Consider the following 22500-nt stretch of genomic DNA (forward strand, 5'->3'; position numbering starts at 1 on the left):
AGGGATGTCGCTCGTCAGACGCGCCTTCAACGCCCAGGCGGCAGCTGCGAGGAGAGCGTTCCGATCCATTCCTCCGTCGGAGAAATACCAGAGAGTGGGACTCCCGCGCACAGTTCTGCACAGACACGGAGGAAAACAAGAGAGAGGATCCCTACGTTAAACACGGCGGGCGGGCGCTTGTGGAGAAAAGTGAAAAAGCTTACAGCACCTGGTATTCCCAGGCGGTCTCCCATCCAAGTACTAACCAGGCCCGACCCTGCTTAGCTTCCGAGATCAGACGAGATCGGGCGTGTTCAGGGTGGTATGGCCGTAAGCTGTCCAAGGTACCACGCATGGGCCTTTTAAGCTGTCCAAGGTACCACGCATGGGCCTTTTAAGCTGTCCAAGGCACCACGCATGGGCCTTTTAGGGATGTCGCTCGTCAGACGCGCCTTCAACGCCCAGGCGGCAGCTGCGGGGAGAGCGTTCCGATCCATTCCTCCGTCGGAGAAATACCAGAGTGGGACTCCCGCGCACAGTTCTGCACAGACACGGAGGAAAACAAGAGAGAGGATCCCTACGTTAAACACGGCGGGCGGGCGCTTGTGGAGAAAAGTGAAAAAGCTTACAGCACCTGGTATTCCCAGGCGGTCTCCCATCCAAGTACTAACCAGGCCCGACCCTGCTTAGCTTCCGAGATCAGACGAGATCGGGCGTGTTCAGGGTGGTATGGCCGTAAGCTGTCCAAGGTACCACGCATGGGCCTTTTAAGCTGTCCAAGGTACCACGCATGGGCCTTTTAGGGATGTCGCTCGTCAGACGCGCCTTCAACGCCCAGGCGGCAGCTGCGGGGAGAGCGTTCCGATCCATTCCTCCGTCGGAGAAATACCAGAGAGTGGGACTCCCGCGCACAGTTCTGCACAGACACGGAGGAAAACAAGAGAGAGGATCCCTACGTTAAACACGGCGGGCGGGCGCTTGTGGAGAAAAGTGAAAAAGCTTACAGCACCTGGTATTCCCAGGCGGTCTCCCATCCAAGTACTAACCAGGCCCGACCCTGCTTAGCTTCCACGATCAGACGAGATCGGGCGTGTTCACGGTGGTATGGCCGTAAGCTGTCCAAGGTACCACGCATGGGCCTTTTAAGCTGTCCAAGGTACCACGCATGGGCCTTTTAGGGATGTCGCTCGTCAGACGCGCCTTCAACGCCCAGGCGGCAGCTGCGGGGAGAGCGTTCCGATCCATTCCTCCGTCGGAGAAATACCAGAGAGTGGGACTCCCGCGCACAGTTCTGCACAGACACGGAGGAAAACAAGAGAGAGGATCCCTACGTTAAACACGGCGGGCGGGCGCTTGTGGAGAAAAGTGAAAAAGCTTACAGCACCTGGTATTCCCAGGCGGTCTCCCATCCAAGTACTAACCAGGCCCGACCCTGCTTAGCTTCCGAGATCAGACGAGATCGGGCGTGTTCAGGGTGGTATGGCCGTAAGCTGTCCAAGGTACCACGCATGGGCCTTTTAAGCTGTCCAAGGTACCACGCATGGGCCTTTTAGGGATGTCGCTCGTCAGACGCGCCTTCAACGCCCAGGCGGCAGCTGCGGGGAGAGCGTTCCGATCCATTCCTCCGTCGGAGAAATACCAGAGAGTGGGACTCCCGCGCACAGTTCTGCACAGACACGGAGGAAAACAAGAGAGAGGATCCCTACGTTAAACACGGCGGGCGGGCGCTTGTGGAGAAAAGTGAAAAAGCTTACAGCACCTGGTATTCCCAGGCGGTCTCCCATCCAAGTACTAACCAGGCCCGACCCTGCTTAGCTTCCGAGATCGGGCGTGTTCAGGGTGGTATGGCCGTAAGCTGTCCAAGGTACCACGCATGGGCCTTTTAAGCTGTCCAAGATACCACGCATGGGCCTTTTAGGGATGTCGCTCGTCAGACGCGCCTTCAACGCCCAGGCGGCAGCTGCGGGGAGAGCGTTCCGATCCATTCCTCCGTCGGAGAAATACCAGAGAGTGGGACTCCCGTGCACAGTTCTGCACAGACACGGAGGAAAACAAGAGAGAGGATCCCTACGTTAAACACGGCGGGCGGGCGCTTGTGGAGAAAAGTGAAAAAGCTTACAGCACCTGGTATTCCCAGGCGGTCTCCCATCCAAGTACTAACCAGGCCCGACCCTGCTTAGCTTCCGAGATCAGACGAGATCGGGCGTGTTCAGGGTGGTATGGCCGTAAGCTGTCCAAGGTACCACGCATGGGCCTTTTAGGGATGTCGCTCGTCAGACGCACCTTCAACGCCCAGGCGGCAGCTGCGGGGAGAGCGTTCCGATCCATTCCTCCGTCGGAGAAATACCAGAGAGTGGGACTCCCGCGCACAGTTCTGCACAGACACGGAGGAAAACAAGAGAGAGGATCCCTACGTTAAACACGGCGGGCGGGCGCTTGTGGAGAAAAGTGAAAAAGCTTACAGCACCTGGTATTCCCAGGCGGTCTCCCATCCAAGTACTAACCAGGCCCGACCCTGCTTAGCTTCCGAGATCAGACGAGATCGGGCGTGTTCAGGGTGGTATGGCCGTAAGCTGTCCAAGGTACCACGCATGGGCCTTTTAAGCTGTCCAAGGTACCACGCATGGGCCTTTTAGGGATGTCGCTCGTCAGACGCGCCTTCAACGCCCAGGCGGCAGCTGCGGGGAGAGCGTTCCGATCCATTCCTCCGTCGGAGAAATACCAGAGAGTGGGACTCCCGCGCACAGTTCTGCACAGACACGGAGGAAAACAAGAGAGAGGATCCCTACGTTAAACACGGCGGGCGGGCGCTTGTGGAGAAAAGTGAAAAAGCTTACAGCACCTGGTATTCCCAGGCGGTCTCCCATCCAAGTACTAACCAGGCCCGACCCTGCTTAGCTTCCGAGATCAGACGAGATCGGGCGTGTTCAGGGTGGTATGGCCGTAAGCTGTCCAAGGTACCACGCATGGGCCTTTTAAGCTGTCCAAGGCACCACGCATGGGCCTTTTAGGGATGTCGCTCGTCAGACGCGCCTTCAACGCCCAGGCGGCAGCTGCGGGGAGAGCGTTCCGATCCATTCCTCCGTCGGAGAAATACCAGAGTGGGACTCCCGCGCACAGTTCTGCACAGACACGGAGGAAAACAAGAGAGAGGATCCCTACGTTAAACACGGCGGGCGGGCGCTTGTGGAGAAAAGTGAAAAAGCTTACAGCACCTGGTATTCCCAGGCGGTCTCCCATCCAAGTACTAACCAGGCCCGACCCTGCTTAGCTTCCGAGATCAGACGAGATCGGGCGTGTTCAGGGTGGTATGGCCGTAAGCTGTCCAAGGTACCACGCATGGGCCTTTTAAGCTGTCCAAGGTACCACGCATGGGCCTTTTAGGGATGTCGCTCGTCAGACGCGCCTTCAACGCCCAGGCGGCAGCTGCGGGGAGAGCGTTCCGATCCATTCCTCCGTCGGAGAAATACCAGAGAGTGGGACTCCCGCGCACAGTTCTGCACAGACACGGAGGAAAACAAGAGAGAGGATCCCTACGTTAAACACGGCGGGCGGGCGCTTGTGGAGAAAAGTGAAAAAGCTTACAGCACCTGGTATTCCCAGGCGGTCTCCCATCCAAGTACTAACCAGGCCCGACCCTGCTTAGCTTCCACGATCAGACGAGATCGGGCGTGTTCACGGTGGTATGGCCGTAAGCTGTCCAAGGTACCACGCATGGGCCTTTTAAGCTGTCCAAGGTACCACGCATGGGCCTTTTAGGGATGTCGCTCGTCAGACGCGCCTTCAACGCCCAGGCGGCAGCTGCGGGGAGAGCGTTCCGATCCATTCCTCCGTCGGAGAAATACCAGAGAGTGGGACTCCCGCGCACAGTTCTGCACAGACACGGAGGAAAACAAGAGAGAGGATCCCTACGTTAAACACGGCGGGCGGGCGCTTGTGGAGAAAAGTGAAAAAGCTTACAGCACCTGGTATTCCCAGGCGGTCTCCCATCCAAGTACTAACCAGGCCCGACCCTGCTTAGCTTCCGAGATCAGACGAGATCGGGCGTGTTCAGGGTGGTATGGCCGTAAGCTGTCCAAGGTACCACGCATGGGCCTTTTAAGCTGTCCAAGGTACCACGCATGGGCCTTTTAGGGATGTCGCTCGTCAGACGCGCCTTCAATGCCCAGGCGGCAGCTGCGGGGAGAGCGTTCCGATCCATTCCTCCGTCGGAGAAATACCAGAGAGTGGGACTCCCGCGCACAGTTCTGCACAGACACGGAGGAAAACAAGAGAGAGGATCCCTACGTTAAACACGGCGGGCGGGCGCTTGTGGAGAAAAGTGAAAAAGCTTACAGCACCTGGTATTCCCAGGCGGTCTCCCATCCAAGTACTAACCAGGCCCGACCCTGCTTAGCTTCCGAGATCAGACGAGATCGGGCGTGTTCAGGGTGGTATGGCCGTAAGCTGTCCAAGGTACCACGCATGGGCCTTTTAGGGATGTCGCTCGTCAGACGCACCTTCAACGCCCAGGCGGCAGCTGCGGGGAGAGCGTTCCGATCCATTCCTCCGTCGGAGAAATACCAGAGAGTGGGACTCCCGCGCACAGTTCTGCACAGACACGGAGGAAAACAAGAGAGAGGATCCCTACGTTAAACACGGCGGGCGGGCGCTTGTGGAGAAAAGTGAAAAAGCTTACAGCACCTGGTATTCCCAGGCGGTCTCCCATCCAAGTACTAACCAGGCCCGACCCTGCTTAGCTTCCGAGATCAGACGAGATCGGGCGTGTTCAGGGTGGTATGGCCGTAAGCTGTCCAAGGTACCACGCATGGGCCTTTTAAGCTGTCCAAGGTACCACGCATGGGCCTTTTAAGCTGTCCAAGGCACCACGCATGGGCCTTTTAGGGATGTCGCTCGTCAGACGCGCCTTCAACGCCCAGGCGGCAGCTGCGGGGAGAGCGTTCCGATCCATTCCTCCGTCGGAGAAATACCAGAGTGGGACTCCCGCGCACAGTTCTGCACAGACACGGAGGAAAACAAGAGAGAGGATCCCTACGTTAAACACGGCGGGCGGGCGCTTGTGGAGAAAAGTGAAAAAGCTTACAGCACCTGGTATTCCCAGGCGGTCTCTCATCCAAGTACTAACCAGGCCCGACCCTGCTTAGCTTCCGAGATCAGACGAGATCGGGCGTGTTCAGGGTGGTATGGCCGTAAGCTGTCCAAGGTACCACGCATGGGCCTTTTAAGCTGTCCAAGGTACCACGCATGGGCCTTTTAGGGATGTCGCTCGTCAGACGCGCCTTCAACGCCCAGGCGGCAGCTGCGGGGAGAGCGTTCCGATCCATTCCTCCGTCGGAGAAATACCAGAGAGTGGGACTCCCGCGCACAGTTCTGCACAGACACGGAGGAAAACAAGAGAGAGGATCCCTACGTTAAACACGGCGGGCGGGCGCTTGTGGAGAAAAGTGAAAAAGCTTACAGCACCTGGTATTCCCAGGCGGTCTCCCATCCAAGTACTAACCAGGCCCGACCCTGCTTAGCTTCCACGATCAGACGAGATCGGGCGTGTTCACGGTGGTATGGCCGTAAGCTGTCCAAGGTACCACGCATGGGCCTTTTAAGCTGTCCAAGGTACCACGCATGGGCCTTTTAGGGATGTCGCTCGTCAGACGCGCCTTCAACGCCCAGGCGGCAGCTGCGGGGAGAGCGTTCCGATCCATTCCTCCGTCGGAGAAATACCAGAGAGTGGGACTCCCGCGCACAGTTCTGCACAGACACGGAGGAAAACAAGAGAGAGGATTCCTACGTTAAACACGGCGGGCGGGCGCTTGTGGAGAAAAGTGAAAAAGCTTACAGCACCTGGTATTCCCAGGCGGTCTCCCATCCAAGTACTAACCAGGCCCGACCCTGCTTAGCTTCCGAGATCAGACGAGATCGGGCGTGTTCAGGGTGGTATGGCCGTAAGCTGTCCAAGGTACCACGCATGGGCCTTTTAAGCTGTCCAAGGTACCACGCATGGGCCTTTTAGGGATGTCGCTCGTCAGACGCGCCTTCAACGCCCAGGCGGCAGCTGCGGGGAGAGCGTTCCGATCCATTCCTCCGTCGGAGAAATACCAGAGAGTGGGACTCCCGCGCACAGTTCTGCACAGACACGGAGGAAAACAAGAGAGAGGATCCCTACGTTAAACACGGCGGGCAGGCGCTTGTGGAGAAAAGTGAAAAAGCTTACAGCACCTGGTATTCCCAGGCGGTCTCCCATCCAAGTACTAACCAGGCCGGACCCTGCTTAGCTTCCACGATCAGACGAGATCGGGCGTGTTCAGGGTGGTATGGCCGTAAGCTGTCCAAGGTACCACGCATGGGCCTTTTAAGCTGTCCAAGGTACCACGCATGGGCCTTTTAGGGATGTCGCTCGTCAGACGCGCCTTCAACGCCCAGGCGGCAGCTGCGGGGAGAGCGTTCCGATCCATTCCTCCGTCGGAGAAATACCAGAGAGTGGGACTCCCGCGCACAGTTCTGCACAGACACGGAGGAAAACAAGAGAGAGGATCCCTACGTTAAACACGGCGGGCGGGCGCTTGTGGAGAAAAGTGAAAAAGCTTACAGCACCTGGTATTCCCAGGCGGTCTCCCATCCAAGTACTAACCAGGCCCGACCCTGCTTAGCTTCCGAGATCAGACGAGATCGGGCGTGTTCAGGGTGGTATGGCCGTAAGCTGTCCAAGGTACCACGCATGGGCCTTTTAAGCTGTCCAAGGTACCACGCATGGGCCTTTTAGGGATGTCGCTCATCAGACGCGCCTTCAACGCCCAGGCGGCAGCTGCGGGGAGAGCGTTCCGATCCATTCCTCCGTCAGAGAAATACCAGAGAGTGGGACTCCCACGCACAGTTCTGCACAGACACGGAGGAAAACAAGAGAGAGGATCCCTACGTTAAACACGGCGGGCGGGCGCTTGTGGAGAAAAGTGAAAAAGCTTACAGCACCTGGTATTCCCAGGCGGTCTCCCATCCAAGTACTAACCAGGCCCGACCCTGCTTAGCTTCCGAGATCAGACGAGATCGGGCGTGTTCAGGGTGGTATGGCCGTAAGCTGTCCAAGGTACCACGCATGGGCCTTTTAAGCTGTCAAAGGTACCATGCATGGGCCTTTTAGGGATGTCGCTCGTCAGACGCGCCTTCAACGCCCAGGCGGCAGCTGCGGGGAGAGCGTTCCGATCCATTCCTCCGTCGGAGAAATACCAGAGAGTGGGACTCCCGCGCACAGTTCTGCACAGACACGGAGGAAAACAAGAGAGAGGATCCCTACGTTAAACACGGCGGGCGGGCGCTTGTGGAGAAAAGTGAAAAAGCTTACAGCACCTGGTATTCCCAGGCGGTCTCCCATCCAAGTACTAACCAGGCCCGACCCTGCTTAGCTTCCGAGATCAGACGAGATCGGGCGTGTTCAGGGTGGTATGGCCGTAAGCTGTCCAAGGTACCACGCATGGGCCTTTTAAGCTGTCCAAGGTACCACGCATGGGCCTTTTAGGGATGTCGCTCATCAGACGCGCCTTCAACGCCCAGGCGGCAGCTGCGGGGAGAGCGTTCCGATCCATTCCTCCGTCAGAGAAATACCAGAGAGTGGGACTCCCACGCACAGTTCTGCACAGACACGGAGGAAAACAAGAGAGAGGATCCCTACGTTAAACACGGCGGGCGGGCGCTTGTGGAGAAAAGTGAAAAAGCTTACAGCACCTGGTATTCCCAGGCGGTCTCCCATCCAAGTACTAACCAGGCCCGACCCTGCTTAGCTTCCGAGATCAGACGAGATCGGGCGTGTTCAGGGTGGTATGGCCGTAAGCTGTCCAAGGTACCACGCATGGGCCTTTTAGGGATGTCGCTCGTCAGACGCGCCTTCAACGCCCAGGCGGCAGCTGCGGGGAGAGCGTTCCGATCCATTCCTCCGTCGGAGAAATACCAGAGAGTGGGACTCCCGCGACAGTTCTGCACAGACACGGAGGAAAACAAGAGAGAGGATCCCTACGTTAAACACGGCGGGCGGGCGCTTGTGGAGAAAAGTGAAAAAGCTTACAGCACCTGGTATTCCCAGGCGGTCTCCCATCCAAGTACTAACCAGGCCTGACCCTGCTTAGCTTCCGAGATCAGACGAGATCGGGCGTGTTCAGGGTGGTATGGCCGTAAGCTGTCCAAGGTACCACGCATGGGCCTTTTAAGCTGTCCAAGGTACCACGCATGGGCCTTTTAGGGATGTCGCTCGTCAGACGCGCCTTCAACGCCCAGGCGGCAGCTGCGGGGAGAGCGTTCCGATCCATTCCTCCGTCGGAGAAATACCAGAGAGTGGGACTCCCGCGCATAGTTCTGCACAGACACGGAGGAAAACAAGAGAGAGGATCCCTACGTTAAACACGGCGGGCGGGCGCTTGTGGAGAAAAGTGAAAAAGCTTACAGCACCTGGTATTCCCAGGCGGTCTCCCATCCAAGTACTAACCAGGCCGGACCCTGCTTAGCTTCCGAGATCAGACGAGATCGGGCGTGTTCAGGGTGGTATGGCCGTAAGCTGTCCAAGGTACCACGCATGGGCCTTTTAAGCTGTCCAAGGTACCACGCATGGGCCTCTTAGGGATGTCGCTCGTCAGACGCGCCTTCAACGCCCAGGCGGCAGCTGCGGGGAGAGCGTTCCGATCCATTCCTCCGTCGGAGAAATACCAGAGAGTGGGACTCCCGCGCACAGTTCTGCACAGACACGGAGGAAAACAAGAGAGAGGATCCCTACGTTAAACACGGCGGGCGGGCGCTTGTGGAGAAAAGTGAAAAAGCTTACAGCACCTGGTATTCCCAGGCGGTCTCCCATCCAAGTACTAACCAGGCCCCACCCTGCTTAGCTTCCGAGATCAGGCGTGTTCAGGGTGGTATGGCCGTAAGCTGTCCAAGGTACCACGCATGGGCCTTTTAAGCTGTCCAAGGTACCACGCATGGGCCTTTTAGGGATGTCGCTCGTCAGACGCGCCTTCAACGCCCAGGCGGCAGCTGCGGGGAGAACGTTCCGATCCATTCCTCCGTCGGAGAAATACCAGAGAGTGGGACTCCCGCGCACAGTTCTGCACAGACACGGAGGAAAACAAGAGAGAGGATCCCTACGTTAAACACGGCGGGCGGGCGCTTGTGGAGAAAAGTGAAAAAGCTTACAGCACCTGGTATTCCCAGGCGGTCTCCCATCCAAGTACTAACCAGGCCGGACCCTGCTTAGCTTCCGAGATCAGACGAGATCGGGCGTGTTCAGGGTGGTATGGCCGTAAGCTGTCCAAGGTACCACGCATGGGCCTTTTAAGCTGTCCAAGGTACCACGCATGGGCCTCTTAGGGATGTCGCTCGTCAGACGCGCCTTCAACGCCCAGGCGGCAGCTGCGGGGAGAGCGTTCCGATCCATTCCTCCGTCGGAGAAATACCAGAGAGTGGGACTCCCGCGCACAGTTCTGCACAGACACGGAGGAAAACAAGAGAGAGGATCCCTACGTTAAACACGGCGGGCGGGCGCTTGTGGAGAAAAGTGAAAAAGCTTACAGCACCTGGTATTCCCAGGCGGTCTCCCATCCAAGTACTAACCAGGCCCCACCCTGCTTAGCTTCCGAGATCAGACGAGATCGGGCGTGTTCAGGGTGGTATGGCCGTAAGCTGTCCAAGGTACCACGCATGGGCCTTTTAGGGATGTCGCTCGTCAGACGCGCCTTCAACGCCCAGGCGGCAGCTGCGGGGAGAACGTTCCGATCCATTCCTCCGTCGGAGAAATACCAGAGAGTGGGACTCCCGCGCACAGTTCTGCACAGACACGGAGGAAAACAAGAGAGAGGATCCCTACGTTAAACACGGCGGGCGGGCGCTTGTGGAGAAAAGTGAAAAAGCTTACAGCACCTGGTATTCCCAGGCGGTCTCCCATCCAAGTACTAACCAGGCCCTACCCTGCTTAGCTTCCGAGATCAGACGAGATCGGGCGTGTTCAGGGTGGTATGGCCGTAAGCTGTCCAAGGTACCACGCGTGGGCCTTTTAAGCTGTCCAAGGTACCACGCATGGGCCTTTTAGGGATGTCGCTCGTCAGACGCGCCTTCAACGCCCAGGCGGCAGCTGCGGGGAGAGCGTTCCGATCCATTCCTCCGTCGGAGAAATACCAGAGAGTGGGACTCCCGCGCACAGTTCTGCACAGACACGGAGGAAAACAAGAGAGAGGATCCCTACGTTAAACACGGCGGGCGGGCGCTTGTGGAGAAAAGTGAAAAAGCTTACAGCACCTGGTATTCCCAGGCGGTCTCCCATCCAAGTACTAACCAGGCCCCACCCTGCTTAGCTTCCGAGATCAGGCGTGTTCAGGGTGGTATGGCCGTAAGCTGTCCAAGGTACCACGCATGGGCCTTTTAAGCTGTCCAAGGTACCACGCATGGGCCTTTTAGGGATGTCGCTCGTCAGACGCGCCTTCAACGCCCAGGCGGCAGCTGCGGGGAGAACGTTCCGATCCATTCCTCCGTCGGAGAAATACCAGAGAGTGGGACTCCCGCGCACAGTTCTGCACAGACACGGAGGAAAACAAGAGAGAGGATCCCTACGTTAAACACGGCGGGCGGGCGCTTGTGGAGAAAAGTGAAAAAGCTTACAGCACCTGGTATTCCCAGGCGGTCTCCCATCCAAGTACTAACCAGGCCGGACCCTGCTTAGCTTCCGAGATCAGACGAGATCGGGCGTGTTCAGGGTGGTATGGCCGTAAGCTGTCCAAGGTACCACGCATGGGCCTTTTAAGCTGTCCAAGGTACCACGCATGGGCCTCTTAGGGATGTCGCTCGTCAGACGCGCCTTCAACGCCCAGGCGGCAGCTGCGGGGAGAGCGTTCCGATCCATTCCTCCGTCGGAGAAATACCAGAGAGTGGGACTCCCGCGCACAGTTCTGCACAGACACGGAGGAAAACAAGAGAGAGGATCCCTACGTTAAACACGGCGGGCGGGCGCTTGTGGAGAAAAGTGAAAAAGCTTACAGCACCTGGTATTCCCAGGCGGTCTCCCATCCAAGTACTAACCAGGCCCCACCCTGCTTAGCTTCCGAGATCAGACGAGATCGGGCGTGTTCAGGGTGGTATGGCCGTAAGCTGTCCAAGGTACCACGCATGGGCCTTTTAGGGATGTCGCTCGTCAGACGCGCCTTCAACGCCCAGGCGGCAGCTGCGGGGAGAACGTTCCGATCCATTCCTCCGTCGGAGAAATACCAGAGAGTGGGACTCCCGCGCACAGTTCTGCACAGACACGGAGGAAAACAAGAGAGAGGATCCCTACGTTAAACACGGCGGGCGGGCGCTTGTGGAGAAAAGTGAAAAAGCTTACAGCACCTGGTATTCCCAGGCGGTCTCCCATCCAAGTACTAACCAGGCCCTACCCTGCTTAGCTTCCGAGATCAGACGAGATCGGGCGTGTTCAGGGTGGTATGGCCGTAAGCTGTCCAAGGTACCACGCATGGGCCTTTTAAGCTGTCCAAGGTACCACGCATGGGCCTTTTAGGGATGTCGCTCGTCAGACGCGCCTTCAACGCCCAGGCGGCAGCTGCGGGGAGAGCGTTCCGATCCATTCCTCCGTCGGAGAAATACCAGAGAGTGGGACTCCCGCGCACAGTTCTGCACAGACACGGAGGAAAACAAGAGAGAGGATCCCTACGTTAAACACGGCGGGCGGGCGCTTGTGGAGAAAAGTGAAAAAGCTTACAGCACCTGGTATTCCCAGGCGGTCTCCCATCCAAGTACTAACCAGGCCCGACCCTGCTTAGCTTCCGAGATCAGACGAGATCGGGCGTGTTCAGGGTGGTATGGCCGTAAGCTGTCCAAGGTACCACGCATGGGCCTTTTAAGCTGTCCAAGGTACCACGCATGGGCCTTTTAGGGATGTCGCTCATCAGACGCGCCTTCAACGCCCAGGCGGCAGCTGCGGGGAGAGCGTTCCGATCCATTCCTCCGTCGGAGAAATACCAGAGTGGGACTCCCGCGCACAGTCATGCACAGACACGGAGGAAAACAAGAGAGAGGATCCCTACGTTAAACACGGCGGGCGGGCGCTTGTGGAGAAAAGTGAAAAAGCTTACAGCACCTGGTATTCCCAGGCGGTCTCCCATCCAAGTACTAACCAGGCCCGACCCTGCTTAGCTTCCGAGATCAGACGAGATCGGGCGTGTTCAGGGTGGTATGGCCGTAAGCTGTCCAAGGTACCACGCATGGGCCTTTTAAGCTGTCCAAGGTACCACGCATGGGCCTTTTAGGGATGTCGCTCGTCAGACGCGCCTTCAACGCCCAGGCGGCAGCTGCAGGGAGAGCGTTCCGATCCATTCCTCCGTCGGAGAAATACCAGAGAGTGGGACTCCCGCGCACAGTTCTGCACAGACACGGAGGAAAACAAGAGAGAGGATCCCTACGTTAAACACGGCGGGCGGGCGCTTGTGGAGAAAAGTGAAAAAGCTTACAGCACCTGGTATTCCCAGGCGGTCTCCCATCCAAGTACTAACCAGGCCCGACCCTGCTTAGCTTCCGAGATCAGACCAGATCGGGCGTGTTCAGGGTGGTATGGCCGTAAGCTGTCCAAGGTACCACGCATGGGCCTTTTAAGCTGTCCAAGGTACCACGCATGGGCCTTTTAGGGATGTCACTCGTCAGACGCGCCTTCAACGCCCAGGCGGCAGCTGCGGGGAGAGCGTTCCGATCCATTCCTCCGTCGGAGAAATACCAGAGAGTGGGACTCCCGCGCACAGTTCTGCACAGACACGGAGGAAAACAAGAGAGAGGATCCCTACGTTAAACACGGCGGGCGGGCGCTTGTGGAGAAAAGTGAAAAAGCTTACAGCACCTGTTATTCCCAGGCGGTCTCCCATCCAAGTACTAACCAGGCCCGACCCTGCTTAGCTTCCGAGATCAGACGAGATCGGGCGTGTTCAGGGTGGTATGGCCGTAAGCTGTCCAAGGTACCACGCATGGGCCTTTTAAGCTGTCCAAGGTACCACGCATGGGCCTTTTAGGGATGTCGCTCGTCAGACGCGCCTTCAACGCCCAGGCGGCAGCTGCGGGGAGAGCGTTCCGATCCATTCCTCCGTCGGAGAAATACCAGAGTGGGACTCCCGCGCACAGTCATGCACAGACACGGAGGAAAACAAGAGAGAGGATCCCTACGTTAAACACGGCGGGCGGGCGCTTGTGGAGAAAAGTGAAAAAGCTTACAGCACCTGGTATTCCCAGGCGGTCTCCCATCCAAGTACTAACCAGGCCCGACCCTGCTTAGCTTCCGAGATCAGACCAGATCGGGCGTGTTCAGGGTGGTATGGCCGTAAGCTGTCCAAGGTACCACGCATGGGCCTTTTAAGCTGTCCAAGGTACCACGCATGGGCCTTTTAGGGATGTCGCTCGTCAGACGCGCCTTCAACGCCCAGGCGGCAGCTGCAGGGAGAGCGTTCCGATCCATTCCTCCGTCGGAGAAATACCAGAGAGTGGGACTCCCGCGCACAGTTCTGCACAGACACGGAGGAAAACAAGAGAGAGGATCCCTACGTTAAACACGGCGGGCGGGCGCTTGTGGAGAAAAGTGAAAAAGCTTACAGCACCTGGTATTCCCAGGCGGTCTCCCATCCAAGTACTAACCAGGCCCGACCCTGCTTAGCTTCCGAGATCAGACCAGATCGGGCGTGTTCAGGGTGGTATGGCCGTAAGCTGTCCAAGGTACCACGCATGGGCCTTTTAGGGATGTCGCTCGTCAGACGCGCCTTCAACGCCCAGGCGGCAGCTGCGGGGAGAGCGTTCCGATCCATTCCTCCGTCGGAGAAATACCAGAGAGTGGGACTCCCGTGCACAGTTCTGCACAGACACGGAGGAAAACAAGAGAGAGGATCCCTACGTTAAACACGGCGGGCGGGCGCTTGTGGAGAAAAGTGAAAAAGCTTACAGCACCTGGTATTCCCAGGCGGTCTCCCATCCAAGTACTAACCAGGCCCGACCCTGCTTAGCTTCCGAGATCAGACGAGATCGGGCGTGTTCAGGGTGGTATGGCCGTAAGCTGTCCAAGGTACCACGCATGGGCCTTTTAAGCTGTCCAAGGTACCACGCATGGGCCTTTTAGGGATGTCGCTCGTCAGACGCGCCTTCAACGCCCAGGCGGCAGCTGCGGGGAGAGCGTTCCGATCCATTCCTCCGTCGGAGAAATACCAGACAGTGGGACTCCTGCGCACAGTTCTGCACAGACACGGAGGAAAACAAGAGAGAGGATCCCTACGTTAAACACGGCGGGCGGGCGGGCGCTTGTGGAGAAAAGTGAAAAAGCTTACAGCACCTGGTATTCCCAGGCGGTCTCCCATCCAAGTACTAACCAGGCCCGACCCTGCTTAGCTTCCGAGATCAGACGAGATCGGGCGTGTTCAGGGTGGTATGGCCGTAAGCTGTCCAAGGTACCACGCATGGGCCTTTTAAGCTGTCCAAGGTACCACGCATGGGCCTTTTAGGGATGTCGCTCGTCAGACGCGCCTTCAACGCCCAGGCGGCAGCTGCGGGGAGAGCGTTCCGATCCATTCCTCCGTCGGAGAAATACCAGAGAGTGGGACTCCCGCGCACAGTTCTGCACAGACACGGAGGAAAACAAGAGAGAGGATCCCTACGTTAAACACGGCGGGCGGGCGCTTGTGGAGAAAAGTGAAAAAGCTTACAGCACCTGGTATTCCCAGGCGGTCTCCCATCCAAGTACTAACCAGGCCCGACCCTGCTTAGCTTCCGAGATCAGACGAGATCGGACGTGTTCAGGGTGGTATGGCCGTAAGCTGTCCAAGGTACCACGCATGGGCCTTTTAAGCTGTCCAAGGTACCACGCATGGGCCTTTTAGGGATGTCGCTCGTCAGACGCGCCTTCAACGACCAGGCGGCAGCTGCGGGGAGAGCGTTCCGATCCATTCCTCCGTCGGAGAAATACCAGAGAGTGGGACTCCCGCGCACAGTTCTGCACAGACACGGAGGAAAACAAGAGAGAGGATCCCTACGTTAAACACGGCGGGCGGGCGCTTGTGGAGAAAAGTGAAAAAGCTTACAGCACCTGGTATTCCCAGGCGGTCTCCCATCCAAGTACTAACCAGGCCCGACCCTGCTTAGCTTCCGAGATCAGACGAGATCGGGCGTGTTCAGGGTGGTATGGCCGTAAGCTGTCCAAGGTACCACGCATGGGCCTTTTAGGGATGTCGCTCGTCAGACGCGCCTTCAACGCCCAGGCGGCAGCTGCGGGGAGAGCGTTCCGATCCATTCCTCCGTCGGAGAAATACCAGAGAGTGGGACTCCCGCGCACAGTTCTGCACAGACACGGAGGAAAACAAGAGAGAGGATCCCTACGTTAAACACGGCGGGCGGGCGCTTGTGGAGAAAAGTGAAAAAGCTTACAGCACCTGGTATTCCCAGGCGGTCTCCCATCCAAGTACTAACCAGGCCCGACCCTGCTTAGCTTCCGAGATCAGACGAGATCGGGCGTGTTCAGGGTGGTATGGCCGTAAGCTGTCCAAGGTACCACGCATGGGCCTTTTAAGCTGTCCAAGGTACCACGCATGGGCCTTTTAGGGATGTCGCTCGTCAGACGCGCCTTCAACGCCCAGGCGGCAGCTGCGGGGAGAGCGTTCCGATCCATTCCTCCGTCGGAGAAATACCAGAGAGTGGGACTCCCGCGCACAGTTCTGCACAGACACGGAGGAAAACAAGAGAGAGGATCCCTACGTTAAACACGGCGGGCGGGCGCTTGTGGAGAAAAGTGAAAAAGCTTACAGCACCTGGTATTCCCAGGCGGTCTCCCATCCAAGTACTAACCAGGCCCGACCCTGCTTAGCTTCCGAGATCAGACGAGATCGGGCGTGTTCAGGGTGGTATGGCCGTAAGCTGTCCAAGGTACCACGCATGGGCCTTTTAAGCTGTCCAAGGTACTACGCATGGGCCTTTTAGGGATGTCGCTCGTCAGACGCGCCTTCAACGCCCAGGCGGCAGCTGCGGGGAGAGCGTTCCGATCCATTCCTCCGTCGGAGAAATACCAGAGTGGGACTCCCGCGCACAGTTCTGCACAGACACGGAGGAAAACAAGAGAGAGGATCCCTACGTTAAACACGGCGGGCGGGCGCTTGTGGAGAAAAGTGAAAAAGCTTACAGCACCTGGTATTCCCAGGCGGTCTCCCATCCAAGTACTAACCAGGCCCGACCCTGCTTAGCTTCCGAGATCAGACGAGATCGGGCGTGTTCAGGGTGGTATGGCCGTAAGCTGTCCAAGGTACCACGCATGGGCCTTTTAGGGATGTCGCTCGTCAGACGCGCCTTCAACGCCCAGGCGGCAGCTGCGGGGAGAGCGTTCCGATCCATTCCTCCGTCGGAGAAATACCAGAGTGGGACTCCCGCGCACAGTTCTGCACAGACACGGAGGAAAACAAGAGAGAGGATCCCTACGTTAAACACGGCGGGCGGGCGCTTGTGGAGAAAAGTGAAAAAGCTTACAGCACCTGGTATTCCCAGGCGGTCTCCCATCCAAGTACTAACCAGGCCCGACCCTGCTTAGCTTCCGAGATCAGACGAGATCGGGCGTGTTCAGGGTGGTATGGCCGTAAGCTGTCCAAGGTACCACGCATGGGCCTTTTAAGCTGTCCAAGGTACCATGCATGGGCCTTTTAGGGATGTCGCTCGTCAGACGCGCCTTCAACGCCCAGGCGGCAGCTGCGGGGAGAGCGTTCCGATCCATTCCTCCGTCGGAGAAATACCAGAGAGTGGGACTCCCGCGCACAGTTCTGCACAGACACGGAGGAAAACAAGAGAGAGGATCCCTACGTTAAACACGGCGGGCGGGCGCTTGTGGAGAAAAGTGAAAAAGCTTACAGCACCTGGTATTCCCAGGCGGTCTCCCATCCAAGTACTAACCAGGCCCGACCCTGCTTAGCTTCCGAGATCAGACGAGATCGGGCGTGCTCAGGGTGGTATGGCCGTAAGCTGTCCAAGGTACCACGCATGGGCCTTTTAAGCTGTCCAAGGTACCACGCATGGGCCTTTTAGGGATGTCGCTCGTCAGACGCGCCTTCAACGACCAGGCGGCAGCTGCGGGGAGAGCGTTGCGATCCATTCCTCCGTCGGAGAAATACCAGAAAGTGGGACTCCCGCGCACAGTTCTGCACAGACACGGAGGAAAACAAGAGAGAGGATCCCTACGTTAAACACGGCGGGCGGGCGCTTGTGGAGAAAAGTGAAAAAGCTTACAGCACCTGGTATTCCCAGGCGGTCTCCCATCCAAGTACTAACCAGGCCCTACTCTGCTTAGCTTCCGAGATCAGACGAGATCGGGCGTGTCCAGGGTGGTATGGCCGTAAGCTGTCCAAGGTACCACGCATGGGCCTTTTAAGCTGTCCAAGGTACCACGCATGGGCCTTTTAGGGATGTCGCTCGTCAGACGCGCCTTCAACGACCAGGCGGCAGCTGCGGGGAGAGCGTTCCGATCCATTCCTCCGTCGGAGAAATACCAGAGAGTGGGATTCCCGCGCACAGTTCTGCACAGACACGGAGGAAAACAAGAGAGAGGATCCCTACGTTAAACACGGCGGGCGGGCGCTTGTGGAGAAAAGTGAAAAAGCTTACAGCACCTGGTATTCCCAGGCGGTCTCCCATCCAAGTACTAACCAGGCCCTACCCTGCTTAGCTTCCGAGATCAGACGAGATCGGGCGTGTTCAGGTCGGTATGGCCGTAAGCTGTCCAAGGTACCACGCATGGGCCTTTTAAGCTGTCCAAGGTACCACGCATGGGCCTTTTAGGGATGTCGCTCGTCAGACGCGCCTTCAACGTCCAGGCGGCAGCTGCGGGGAGAGCGTTCCGATCCATTCCTCCGTCGGAGAAATACCAGAGTGGGACTCCCGCGCACAGTTCTGCACAGACACGGAGGAAAACAAGAGAGAGGATCCCTACGTTTAACACGGCGGGCGGGCGCTTGTGGAGAAAAGTGAAAAAGCTTACAGCACCTGGTATTCCCAGGCGGTCTCCCATCCAAGTACTAACCAGGCCCTACCCTGCTTAGCTTCCGAGATCAGACGAGATCGGGCGTGTTCAGGGTGGTATGGCCGTAAGCTGTCCAAGGTACCACGCATGGGCCTTTTAAGCTGTCCAAGGTACCACGCATGGGCCTTTTAGGGATGTCGCTCGTCAGACGCGCCTTCAACGCCCAGGCGGCAGCTGCGGGGAGAGCGTTCCGATCCATTCCTCCGTCGGAGAAATACCAGAGTGGGACTCCCGCGCACAGTTCTGCACAGACAGGGAGGAAAACAAGAGAGAGGATCCCTACGTTAAACACGGCGGGCGGGCGCTTGTGGAGAAAAGTGAAAAAGCTTACAGCACCTGGTATTCCCAGGCGGTCTCCCATCCAAGTACTAACCAGGCCCTACCCTGCTTAGCTTCCGAGATCAGACGAGATCGGGCGTGTTCAGGGTGGTATGGCCGTAAGCTGTCCAAGGTACCACGCATGGGCCTTTTAAGCTGTCCAAGGTACCACGCATGGGCCTTTTAGGGATGTCGCTCGTCAGACGCGCCTTCAACGCCCAGGCGGCAGCTGCGGGGAGAGCGTTCCGATCCATTCCTCCGTCGGAGAAATACCAGAGAGTGGGACTCCCCCGCACAGTTCTGCACAGACACGGAGGAAAACAAGAGAGAGGATCCCTACGTTAAACACGGCGGGCGGGCGCTTGTGGAGAAAAGTGAAAAAGCTTACAGCACCTGGTATTCCCAGGCGGTCTCCCATCCAAGTACTAACCAGGCCCGACCCTGCTTAGCTTCCGAGATCAGACGAGATCGGGCGTGTTCAGGGTGGTATGGCCGTAAGCTGTCCAAGGTACCACGCATGGGCCTTTTAGGGATGTCGCTCGTCAGACGCGCCTTCAACGCCCAGGCGGCAGCTGCGGGGAGAGCGTTCCGATCCATTCCTCCGTCGGAGAAATACCAGAGAGTGGGACTCCCGCGCACAGTTCTGCACAGACACGGAGGAAAACAAGAGAGAGGATCCCTACGTTTAACACGGCGGGCGGGCGCTTGTGGAGAAAAGTGAAAAAGCTTACAGCACCTGGTATTCCCAGGCGGTCTCCCATCCAAGTACTAACCAGGCCCCACCCTGCTTAGCTTCCGAGATCAGACGAGATCGGGCGTGTTCAGGGTGGTATGGCCGTAAGCTGTCCAAGGTACCACGCATGGGCCTTTTAAGCTGTCCAAGGTACCACGCATGGGCCTTTTAGGGATGTCGCTCGTCAGACGCGCCTTCAACGCCCAGGCGGCAGCTGCGGGGAGAGCGTTCCGATCCATTCCTCCGTCGGAGAAATACCAGAGTGGGACTCCCGCGCACAGTTCTGCACAGACAGGGAGGAAAACAAGAGAGAGGATCCCTACGTTAAACACGGCGGGCGGGCGCTTGTGGAGAAAAGTGAAAAAGCTTACAGCACCTGGTATTCCCAGGCGGTCTCCCATCCAAGTACTAACCAGGCCCGACCCTGCTTAGCTTCCGAGATCAGACGAGATCGGGCGTGTTCAGGGTGGTATGGCCGTAAGCTGTCCAAGGTACCACGCATGGGCCTTTTAAGCTGTCCAAGGTACCACGCATGGGCCTTTTAGGGATGTCGCTCGTCAGACGCGCCTTCAAGGCCCAGGCGGCAGCTGCGGGGAGAGCGTTCCGATCCATTCCTCCGTCGGAGAAATACCAGAGAGTGGGACTCCCGCGCACAGTTCTGCACAGACACGGAGGAAAACAAGAGAGAGGATCCCTACGTTAAACACGGCGGGCGGGCGCTTGTGGAGAAAAGTGAAAAAGCTTACAGCACCTGGTATTCCCAGGCGGTCTCCCATCCAAGTACTAACCAGGCCCGACCCTGCTTAGCTTCCGAGATCAGACGAGATCGGGCGTGTTCAGGGTGGTATGGCCGTAAGCTGTCCAAGGTACCACGCATGGGCCTTTTAAGCTGTCCAAGGTACCACGCATGGGCCTTTTAGGGATGTCGCTCGTCAGATGCGCCTTCAACGTCCAGGCGGCAGCTGCGGGGAGAGCGTTCCGATCCATTCCTCCGTCGGAGAAATACCAGAGAGTGGGACTCCCGCGCACAGTTCTGCACAGACACGGAGGAAAACAAGAGAGAGGATCCCTACGTTAAACACGGCGGGCGGGCGCTTCTGGAGAAAAGTGAAAAAGCTTACAGCACCTGGTATTCCCAGGCGGTCTCCCATCCAAGTACTAACCAGGCCCGACCCTGCTTAGCTTCCGAGATCAGACGAGATCGGGCGTGTTCAGGGTGGTATGGCCGTAAGCTGTCCAAGGTACCACGCATGGGCCTTTTAAGCTGTCCAAGGTACCACGCATGGGCCTTTTAGGGATGTCGCTCGTCAGACGCGCCTTCAACGCCCAGGCGGCAGCTGTGGGGAGAGCGTTCCGATCCATTCCTCCGTCGGAGAAATACCAGAGAGTGGGACTCCCGCGCACAGTTCTGCACAGACACGGAGGAAAACAAGAGAGAGGATCCCTACGTTAAACACGGCGGGCGGGCGCTTGTGGAGAAAAGTGAAAAAGCTTACAGCACCTGGTATTCCCAGGCGGTCTCCCATCCAAGTACTAACCAGGCCCGACCCTGCTTAGCTTCCGAGATCAGACGAGATCGGGCGTGTTCAGGGTGGTATGGCCGTAAGCTGTCCAAGGTACCACGCATGGGCCTTTTAGGGATGTCGCTCGTCAGACGCGCCTTCAACGCCCAGGCGGCAGCTGCGGGGAGAGCGTTCCGATCCTTTCCTCCGTCGGAGAAATACCAGAGAGTGGGACTCCCGCGCACAGTTCTGCACAGACACGGAGGAAAACAAGAGGATCCCTACGTTAAACACGGCGGGCGGGGGGATAGTAACCTGAGAAAGCATATTAGAGAAGGGGCAAACCCATGGATGGATATATCATTGAAGATCTGGTTCAAATTAATTGTGGAAAATGACTTGAAAACTCAAAGTAGATTATTAAGATGGATTGGGTTTGATTCTGAATTCATGCCAAATAGACTAGATAAGAGTTTTAAAAATTGGGAAAGGGGACCTACAATATTCCTGGAGCTCCTAAGTAAGAAGAAAATCAAAAGTTTTCAGGAGCTAAAAGACCAATATCACCTAACAAATTCGGATCAATATAGGTATTTGCAATTACGGAACTATCTGGAGCATACAATGAGGGGGGTCATAAGCGGGAGGAGGACAGAAATTATTGAGATGTTTACTGCAACATATGAATCAAAATTGGGAACGAAGCTTATCTCAAGACTATATAAGGCAGTGGAGGACTTAAAGGGAACAGACACAGTGTATATAAAAGAGAGGTGGGAGAGGGATGCAAATATTTTTATATCAATGGATGAATGGGAAGAGATAAATGAACAGCAATGGAGAACAACCTGTTCTTTATCTTGGAGAGAACATGGGTGGAAGAATATTATAAGATTTTTTAGAACACCAGCACAGTCAAAGTATCACGATACAAAGTGCTGGAGATTGTGTGGAGCTGAGAAAGCTGACCACTTCCATGTGTTCTGGAGTTGTCCCTCCATTCGCACCTACTGGCAGGGGCTTAAAAAGTGTATGGATAAAGTATTGAAGGTAAATCTTCCACTTACATTTGAGGTGTTATACTTGGGGATATTGGGCATAGATTTAACAAGATTTGGGGACAAATATATTTACAGAATAATGCTGATTGCAAGTAAAAAAGCGATTACCAGAAAGTGGTTGAAGAATGAGGTACCTAAGGTCGAGGACTGGGTTGAGGTTATGCACAATATATATGGGATGGAAAAGTTAACTTTCTCTGTGAGACTGGAGAGGGACAGATTTGAAAGAATTTGGGAAAATTGGATAGAGTACATAAAACCAACTAGATCAGACTTTATTTGAGATGTACATCATAGGAACAAAGACCCCTAGTTCATATTTCATAGCTACAGATGTTGAAAGGTTCTGTTTTCTTTTATGGTTCGTTTGTTTTTTTAAAATTTTATTCTATTTCACAATATCTGCATAATCGATTACATGGTAGAACTCTGTTAATTCAACTGGCCATGAGGTATGGAAGATTGTGAATAACTGTTGTGCTTTGGACATGTGTATATGTATCCATGTGTGGATATATAGCCAGAGGTATATGAATAATATATTCTATATTTTATTGTATTTTATTTTTCCTTTTGATAGGTATGAGTAGGCACAGTTGTTCTCTATCTGGATCCAAAGTAAAAAACTAAGGAAGACTGTCATGTTTAAATGAATAATATTATAATATTAGGAATGGAGAAAAGAATACGTCATTGTGTACCAGTTGTAAGCAGAATGTATGTGAAAACGGCAAATAAAAAGAAAATTTAAAAAAAAAAAAAAACACGGCGGGCGGGCGCTTGTGGAGAAAAGTGAAAAAGCTTACAGCACCTGGTATTCCCAGGCGGTCTCCCATCCAAGTACTAACCAGGCCCGACCCTGCTTAGCTTCCGAGA

The 22500-nt window shown here is 56.2% G+C and overlaps 54 non-coding genes and 3 pseudogenes across 54 annotated transcripts in view; all 57 read right to left on the reverse strand.

Annotated features, from left to right (window-relative positions):
• Positions 1–196: 196 nt before the first annotated feature.
• On the reverse strand, positions 197–315 carry LOC121892947. The gene has a single exon (XR_006094864.1). It is a non-coding gene; the product is annotated as a 5S ribosomal RNA (ribosomal RNA).
• Positions 316–601: 286 nt separating this feature from the next.
• Positions 602–720, reverse strand: LOC121892948. Its single transcript, XR_006094865.1, has one exon. It is a non-coding gene; the product is annotated as a 5S ribosomal RNA (ribosomal RNA).
• Positions 721–976: 256 nt separating this feature from the next.
• On the reverse strand, positions 977–1095 carry LOC121892870. Its single transcript, XR_006094833.1, has one exon. It is a non-coding gene; the product is annotated as a 5S ribosomal RNA (ribosomal RNA).
• Positions 1096–1351: 256 nt separating this feature from the next.
• On the reverse strand, positions 1352–1470 carry LOC121892949. The gene has a single exon (XR_006094866.1). It is a non-coding gene; the product is annotated as a 5S ribosomal RNA (ribosomal RNA).
• A 256-nt stretch (positions 1471–1726) lies between these two features.
• On the reverse strand, positions 1727–1835 carry LOC121892887 (annotated as a pseudogene).
• Positions 1836–2091: 256 nt separating this feature from the next.
• On the reverse strand, positions 2092–2210 carry LOC121892950. The gene has a single exon (XR_006094867.1). It is a non-coding gene; the product is annotated as a 5S ribosomal RNA (ribosomal RNA).
• A 224-nt stretch (positions 2211–2434) lies between these two features.
• Positions 2435–2553, reverse strand: LOC121892951. The gene has a single exon (XR_006094868.1). It is a non-coding gene; the product is annotated as a 5S ribosomal RNA (ribosomal RNA).
• Positions 2554–2809: 256 nt separating this feature from the next.
• On the reverse strand, positions 2810–2928 carry LOC121892953. The gene has a single exon (XR_006094870.1). It is a non-coding gene; the product is annotated as a 5S ribosomal RNA (ribosomal RNA).
• A 254-nt stretch (positions 2929–3182) lies between these two features.
• Positions 3183–3301, reverse strand: LOC121892954. The gene has a single exon (XR_006094871.1). It is a non-coding gene; the product is annotated as a 5S ribosomal RNA (ribosomal RNA).
• Positions 3302–3557: 256 nt separating this feature from the next.
• Positions 3558–3676, reverse strand: LOC121892871. Its single transcript, XR_006094834.1, has one exon. It is a non-coding gene; the product is annotated as a 5S ribosomal RNA (ribosomal RNA).
• A 256-nt stretch (positions 3677–3932) lies between these two features.
• On the reverse strand, positions 3933–4051 carry LOC121892955. The gene has a single exon (XR_006094872.1). It is a non-coding gene; the product is annotated as a 5S ribosomal RNA (ribosomal RNA).
• A 256-nt stretch (positions 4052–4307) lies between these two features.
• Positions 4308–4426, reverse strand: LOC121892957. The gene has a single exon (XR_006094873.1). It is a non-coding gene; the product is annotated as a 5S ribosomal RNA (ribosomal RNA).
• A 224-nt stretch (positions 4427–4650) lies between these two features.
• On the reverse strand, positions 4651–4769 carry LOC121892958. Its single transcript, XR_006094874.1, has one exon. It is a non-coding gene; the product is annotated as a 5S ribosomal RNA (ribosomal RNA).
• Positions 4770–5055: 286 nt separating this feature from the next.
• LOC121892702 lies at positions 5056–5174 on the reverse strand. The gene has a single exon (XR_006094671.1). It is a non-coding gene; the product is annotated as a 5S ribosomal RNA (ribosomal RNA).
• Positions 5175–5430: 256 nt separating this feature from the next.
• Positions 5431–5549, reverse strand: LOC121892872. Its single transcript, XR_006094835.1, has one exon. It is a non-coding gene; the product is annotated as a 5S ribosomal RNA (ribosomal RNA).
• Positions 5550–5805: 256 nt separating this feature from the next.
• Positions 5806–5924, reverse strand: LOC121892959. The gene has a single exon (XR_006094875.1). It is a non-coding gene; the product is annotated as a 5S ribosomal RNA (ribosomal RNA).
• Positions 5925–6180: 256 nt separating this feature from the next.
• Positions 6181–6299, reverse strand: LOC121892883. The gene has a single exon (XR_006094845.1). It is a non-coding gene; the product is annotated as a 5S ribosomal RNA (ribosomal RNA).
• A 256-nt stretch (positions 6300–6555) lies between these two features.
• LOC121892960 lies at positions 6556–6674 on the reverse strand. Its single transcript, XR_006094876.1, has one exon. It is a non-coding gene; the product is annotated as a 5S ribosomal RNA (ribosomal RNA).
• A 256-nt stretch (positions 6675–6930) lies between these two features.
• LOC121892961 lies at positions 6931–7049 on the reverse strand. The gene has a single exon (XR_006094877.1). It is a non-coding gene; the product is annotated as a 5S ribosomal RNA (ribosomal RNA).
• A 256-nt stretch (positions 7050–7305) lies between these two features.
• LOC121892962 lies at positions 7306–7424 on the reverse strand. The gene has a single exon (XR_006094878.1). It is a non-coding gene; the product is annotated as a 5S ribosomal RNA (ribosomal RNA).
• A 256-nt stretch (positions 7425–7680) lies between these two features.
• LOC121892963 lies at positions 7681–7799 on the reverse strand. The gene has a single exon (XR_006094879.1). It is a non-coding gene; the product is annotated as a 5S ribosomal RNA (ribosomal RNA).
• A 223-nt stretch (positions 7800–8022) lies between these two features.
• LOC121892604 lies at positions 8023–8141 on the reverse strand. The gene has a single exon (XR_006094578.1). It is a non-coding gene; the product is annotated as a 5S ribosomal RNA (ribosomal RNA).
• A 256-nt stretch (positions 8142–8397) lies between these two features.
• Positions 8398–8516, reverse strand: LOC121892757. The gene has a single exon (XR_006094724.1). It is a non-coding gene; the product is annotated as a 5S ribosomal RNA (ribosomal RNA).
• Positions 8517–8772: 256 nt separating this feature from the next.
• LOC121892911 lies at positions 8773–8881 on the reverse strand (annotated as a pseudogene).
• Positions 8882–9137: 256 nt separating this feature from the next.
• On the reverse strand, positions 9138–9256 carry LOC121892759. The gene has a single exon (XR_006094726.1). It is a non-coding gene; the product is annotated as a 5S ribosomal RNA (ribosomal RNA).
• A 256-nt stretch (positions 9257–9512) lies between these two features.
• Positions 9513–9631, reverse strand: LOC121893293. Its single transcript, XR_006095203.1, has one exon. It is a non-coding gene; the product is annotated as a 5S ribosomal RNA (ribosomal RNA).
• A 224-nt stretch (positions 9632–9855) lies between these two features.
• LOC121893055 lies at positions 9856–9974 on the reverse strand. Its single transcript, XR_006094969.1, has one exon. It is a non-coding gene; the product is annotated as a 5S ribosomal RNA (ribosomal RNA).
• A 256-nt stretch (positions 9975–10230) lies between these two features.
• Positions 10231–10339, reverse strand: LOC121892912 (annotated as a pseudogene).
• Positions 10340–10595: 256 nt separating this feature from the next.
• Positions 10596–10714, reverse strand: LOC121892760. The gene has a single exon (XR_006094727.1). It is a non-coding gene; the product is annotated as a 5S ribosomal RNA (ribosomal RNA).
• Positions 10715–10970: 256 nt separating this feature from the next.
• On the reverse strand, positions 10971–11089 carry LOC121893294. The gene has a single exon (XR_006095204.1). It is a non-coding gene; the product is annotated as a 5S ribosomal RNA (ribosomal RNA).
• Positions 11090–11313: 224 nt separating this feature from the next.
• Positions 11314–11432, reverse strand: LOC121893066. The gene has a single exon (XR_006094980.1). It is a non-coding gene; the product is annotated as a 5S ribosomal RNA (ribosomal RNA).
• A 256-nt stretch (positions 11433–11688) lies between these two features.
• Positions 11689–11807, reverse strand: LOC121892965. The gene has a single exon (XR_006094881.1). It is a non-coding gene; the product is annotated as a 5S ribosomal RNA (ribosomal RNA).
• A 254-nt stretch (positions 11808–12061) lies between these two features.
• LOC121892966 lies at positions 12062–12180 on the reverse strand. Its single transcript, XR_006094882.1, has one exon. It is a non-coding gene; the product is annotated as a 5S ribosomal RNA (ribosomal RNA).
• Positions 12181–12436: 256 nt separating this feature from the next.
• Positions 12437–12555, reverse strand: LOC121892667. The gene has a single exon (XR_006094637.1). It is a non-coding gene; the product is annotated as a 5S ribosomal RNA (ribosomal RNA).
• Positions 12556–12811: 256 nt separating this feature from the next.
• Positions 12812–12930, reverse strand: LOC121892442. The gene has a single exon (XR_006094418.1). It is a non-coding gene; the product is annotated as a 5S ribosomal RNA (ribosomal RNA).
• A 254-nt stretch (positions 12931–13184) lies between these two features.
• LOC121892668 lies at positions 13185–13303 on the reverse strand. The gene has a single exon (XR_006094638.1). It is a non-coding gene; the product is annotated as a 5S ribosomal RNA (ribosomal RNA).
• A 256-nt stretch (positions 13304–13559) lies between these two features.
• On the reverse strand, positions 13560–13678 carry LOC121892669. Its single transcript, XR_006094639.1, has one exon. It is a non-coding gene; the product is annotated as a 5S ribosomal RNA (ribosomal RNA).
• Positions 13679–13902: 224 nt separating this feature from the next.
• Positions 13903–14021, reverse strand: LOC121892967. Its single transcript, XR_006094883.1, has one exon. It is a non-coding gene; the product is annotated as a 5S ribosomal RNA (ribosomal RNA).
• A 260-nt stretch (positions 14022–14281) lies between these two features.
• On the reverse strand, positions 14282–14400 carry LOC121892968. The gene has a single exon (XR_006094884.1). It is a non-coding gene; the product is annotated as a 5S ribosomal RNA (ribosomal RNA).
• Positions 14401–14656: 256 nt separating this feature from the next.
• Positions 14657–14775, reverse strand: LOC121892480. The gene has a single exon (XR_006094455.1). It is a non-coding gene; the product is annotated as a 5S ribosomal RNA (ribosomal RNA).
• A 256-nt stretch (positions 14776–15031) lies between these two features.
• LOC121892969 lies at positions 15032–15150 on the reverse strand. Its single transcript, XR_006094885.1, has one exon. It is a non-coding gene; the product is annotated as a 5S ribosomal RNA (ribosomal RNA).
• A 224-nt stretch (positions 15151–15374) lies between these two features.
• LOC121892970 lies at positions 15375–15493 on the reverse strand. Its single transcript, XR_006094886.1, has one exon. It is a non-coding gene; the product is annotated as a 5S ribosomal RNA (ribosomal RNA).
• Positions 15494–15749: 256 nt separating this feature from the next.
• On the reverse strand, positions 15750–15868 carry LOC121892971. The gene has a single exon (XR_006094887.1). It is a non-coding gene; the product is annotated as a 5S ribosomal RNA (ribosomal RNA).
• Positions 15869–16122: 254 nt separating this feature from the next.
• LOC121892972 lies at positions 16123–16241 on the reverse strand. The gene has a single exon (XR_006094888.1). It is a non-coding gene; the product is annotated as a 5S ribosomal RNA (ribosomal RNA).
• A 222-nt stretch (positions 16242–16463) lies between these two features.
• Positions 16464–16582, reverse strand: LOC121892973. Its single transcript, XR_006094889.1, has one exon. It is a non-coding gene; the product is annotated as a 5S ribosomal RNA (ribosomal RNA).
• A 256-nt stretch (positions 16583–16838) lies between these two features.
• Positions 16839–16957, reverse strand: LOC121893369. The gene has a single exon (XR_006095277.1). It is a non-coding gene; the product is annotated as a 5S ribosomal RNA (ribosomal RNA).
• A 256-nt stretch (positions 16958–17213) lies between these two features.
• On the reverse strand, positions 17214–17332 carry LOC121892465. The gene has a single exon (XR_006094440.1). It is a non-coding gene; the product is annotated as a 5S ribosomal RNA (ribosomal RNA).
• A 256-nt stretch (positions 17333–17588) lies between these two features.
• LOC121892526 lies at positions 17589–17707 on the reverse strand. Its single transcript, XR_006094500.1, has one exon. It is a non-coding gene; the product is annotated as a 5S ribosomal RNA (ribosomal RNA).
• A 254-nt stretch (positions 17708–17961) lies between these two features.
• On the reverse strand, positions 17962–18080 carry LOC121893077. The gene has a single exon (XR_006094991.1). It is a non-coding gene; the product is annotated as a 5S ribosomal RNA (ribosomal RNA).
• A 254-nt stretch (positions 18081–18334) lies between these two features.
• LOC121893088 lies at positions 18335–18453 on the reverse strand. Its single transcript, XR_006095002.1, has one exon. It is a non-coding gene; the product is annotated as a 5S ribosomal RNA (ribosomal RNA).
• Positions 18454–18709: 256 nt separating this feature from the next.
• LOC121892974 lies at positions 18710–18828 on the reverse strand. Its single transcript, XR_006094890.1, has one exon. It is a non-coding gene; the product is annotated as a 5S ribosomal RNA (ribosomal RNA).
• A 224-nt stretch (positions 18829–19052) lies between these two features.
• On the reverse strand, positions 19053–19171 carry LOC121893296. The gene has a single exon (XR_006095206.1). It is a non-coding gene; the product is annotated as a 5S ribosomal RNA (ribosomal RNA).
• Positions 19172–19425: 254 nt separating this feature from the next.
• On the reverse strand, positions 19426–19544 carry LOC121892976. The gene has a single exon (XR_006094892.1). It is a non-coding gene; the product is annotated as a 5S ribosomal RNA (ribosomal RNA).
• Positions 19545–19800: 256 nt separating this feature from the next.
• Positions 19801–19919, reverse strand: LOC121892977. Its single transcript, XR_006094893.1, has one exon. It is a non-coding gene; the product is annotated as a 5S ribosomal RNA (ribosomal RNA).
• A 256-nt stretch (positions 19920–20175) lies between these two features.
• On the reverse strand, positions 20176–20294 carry LOC121892978. Its single transcript, XR_006094894.1, has one exon. It is a non-coding gene; the product is annotated as a 5S ribosomal RNA (ribosomal RNA).
• A 256-nt stretch (positions 20295–20550) lies between these two features.
• Positions 20551–20669, reverse strand: LOC121892979. The gene has a single exon (XR_006094895.1). It is a non-coding gene; the product is annotated as a 5S ribosomal RNA (ribosomal RNA).
• Positions 20670–22423: 1754 nt separating this feature from the next.
• LOC121892980 overlaps positions 22424–22500 on the reverse strand; it is a 119-nt gene continuing 42 nt past the window's right edge. The window contains exon 1 of the ribosomal RNA XR_006094896.1: positions 22424–22500. This exon is cut by the window's right edge and continues 42 nt beyond it. This is a non-coding gene — a ribosomal RNA (5S ribosomal RNA).

The sequence above is a fragment of the Thunnus maccoyii genome, chromosome 24 (genome assembly GCF_910596095.1).
Source record: "Thunnus maccoyii chromosome 24, fThuMac1.1, whole genome shotgun sequence".
NCBI lineage: Eukaryota > Metazoa > Chordata > Actinopteri > Scombriformes > Scombridae > Thunnus > Thunnus maccoyii.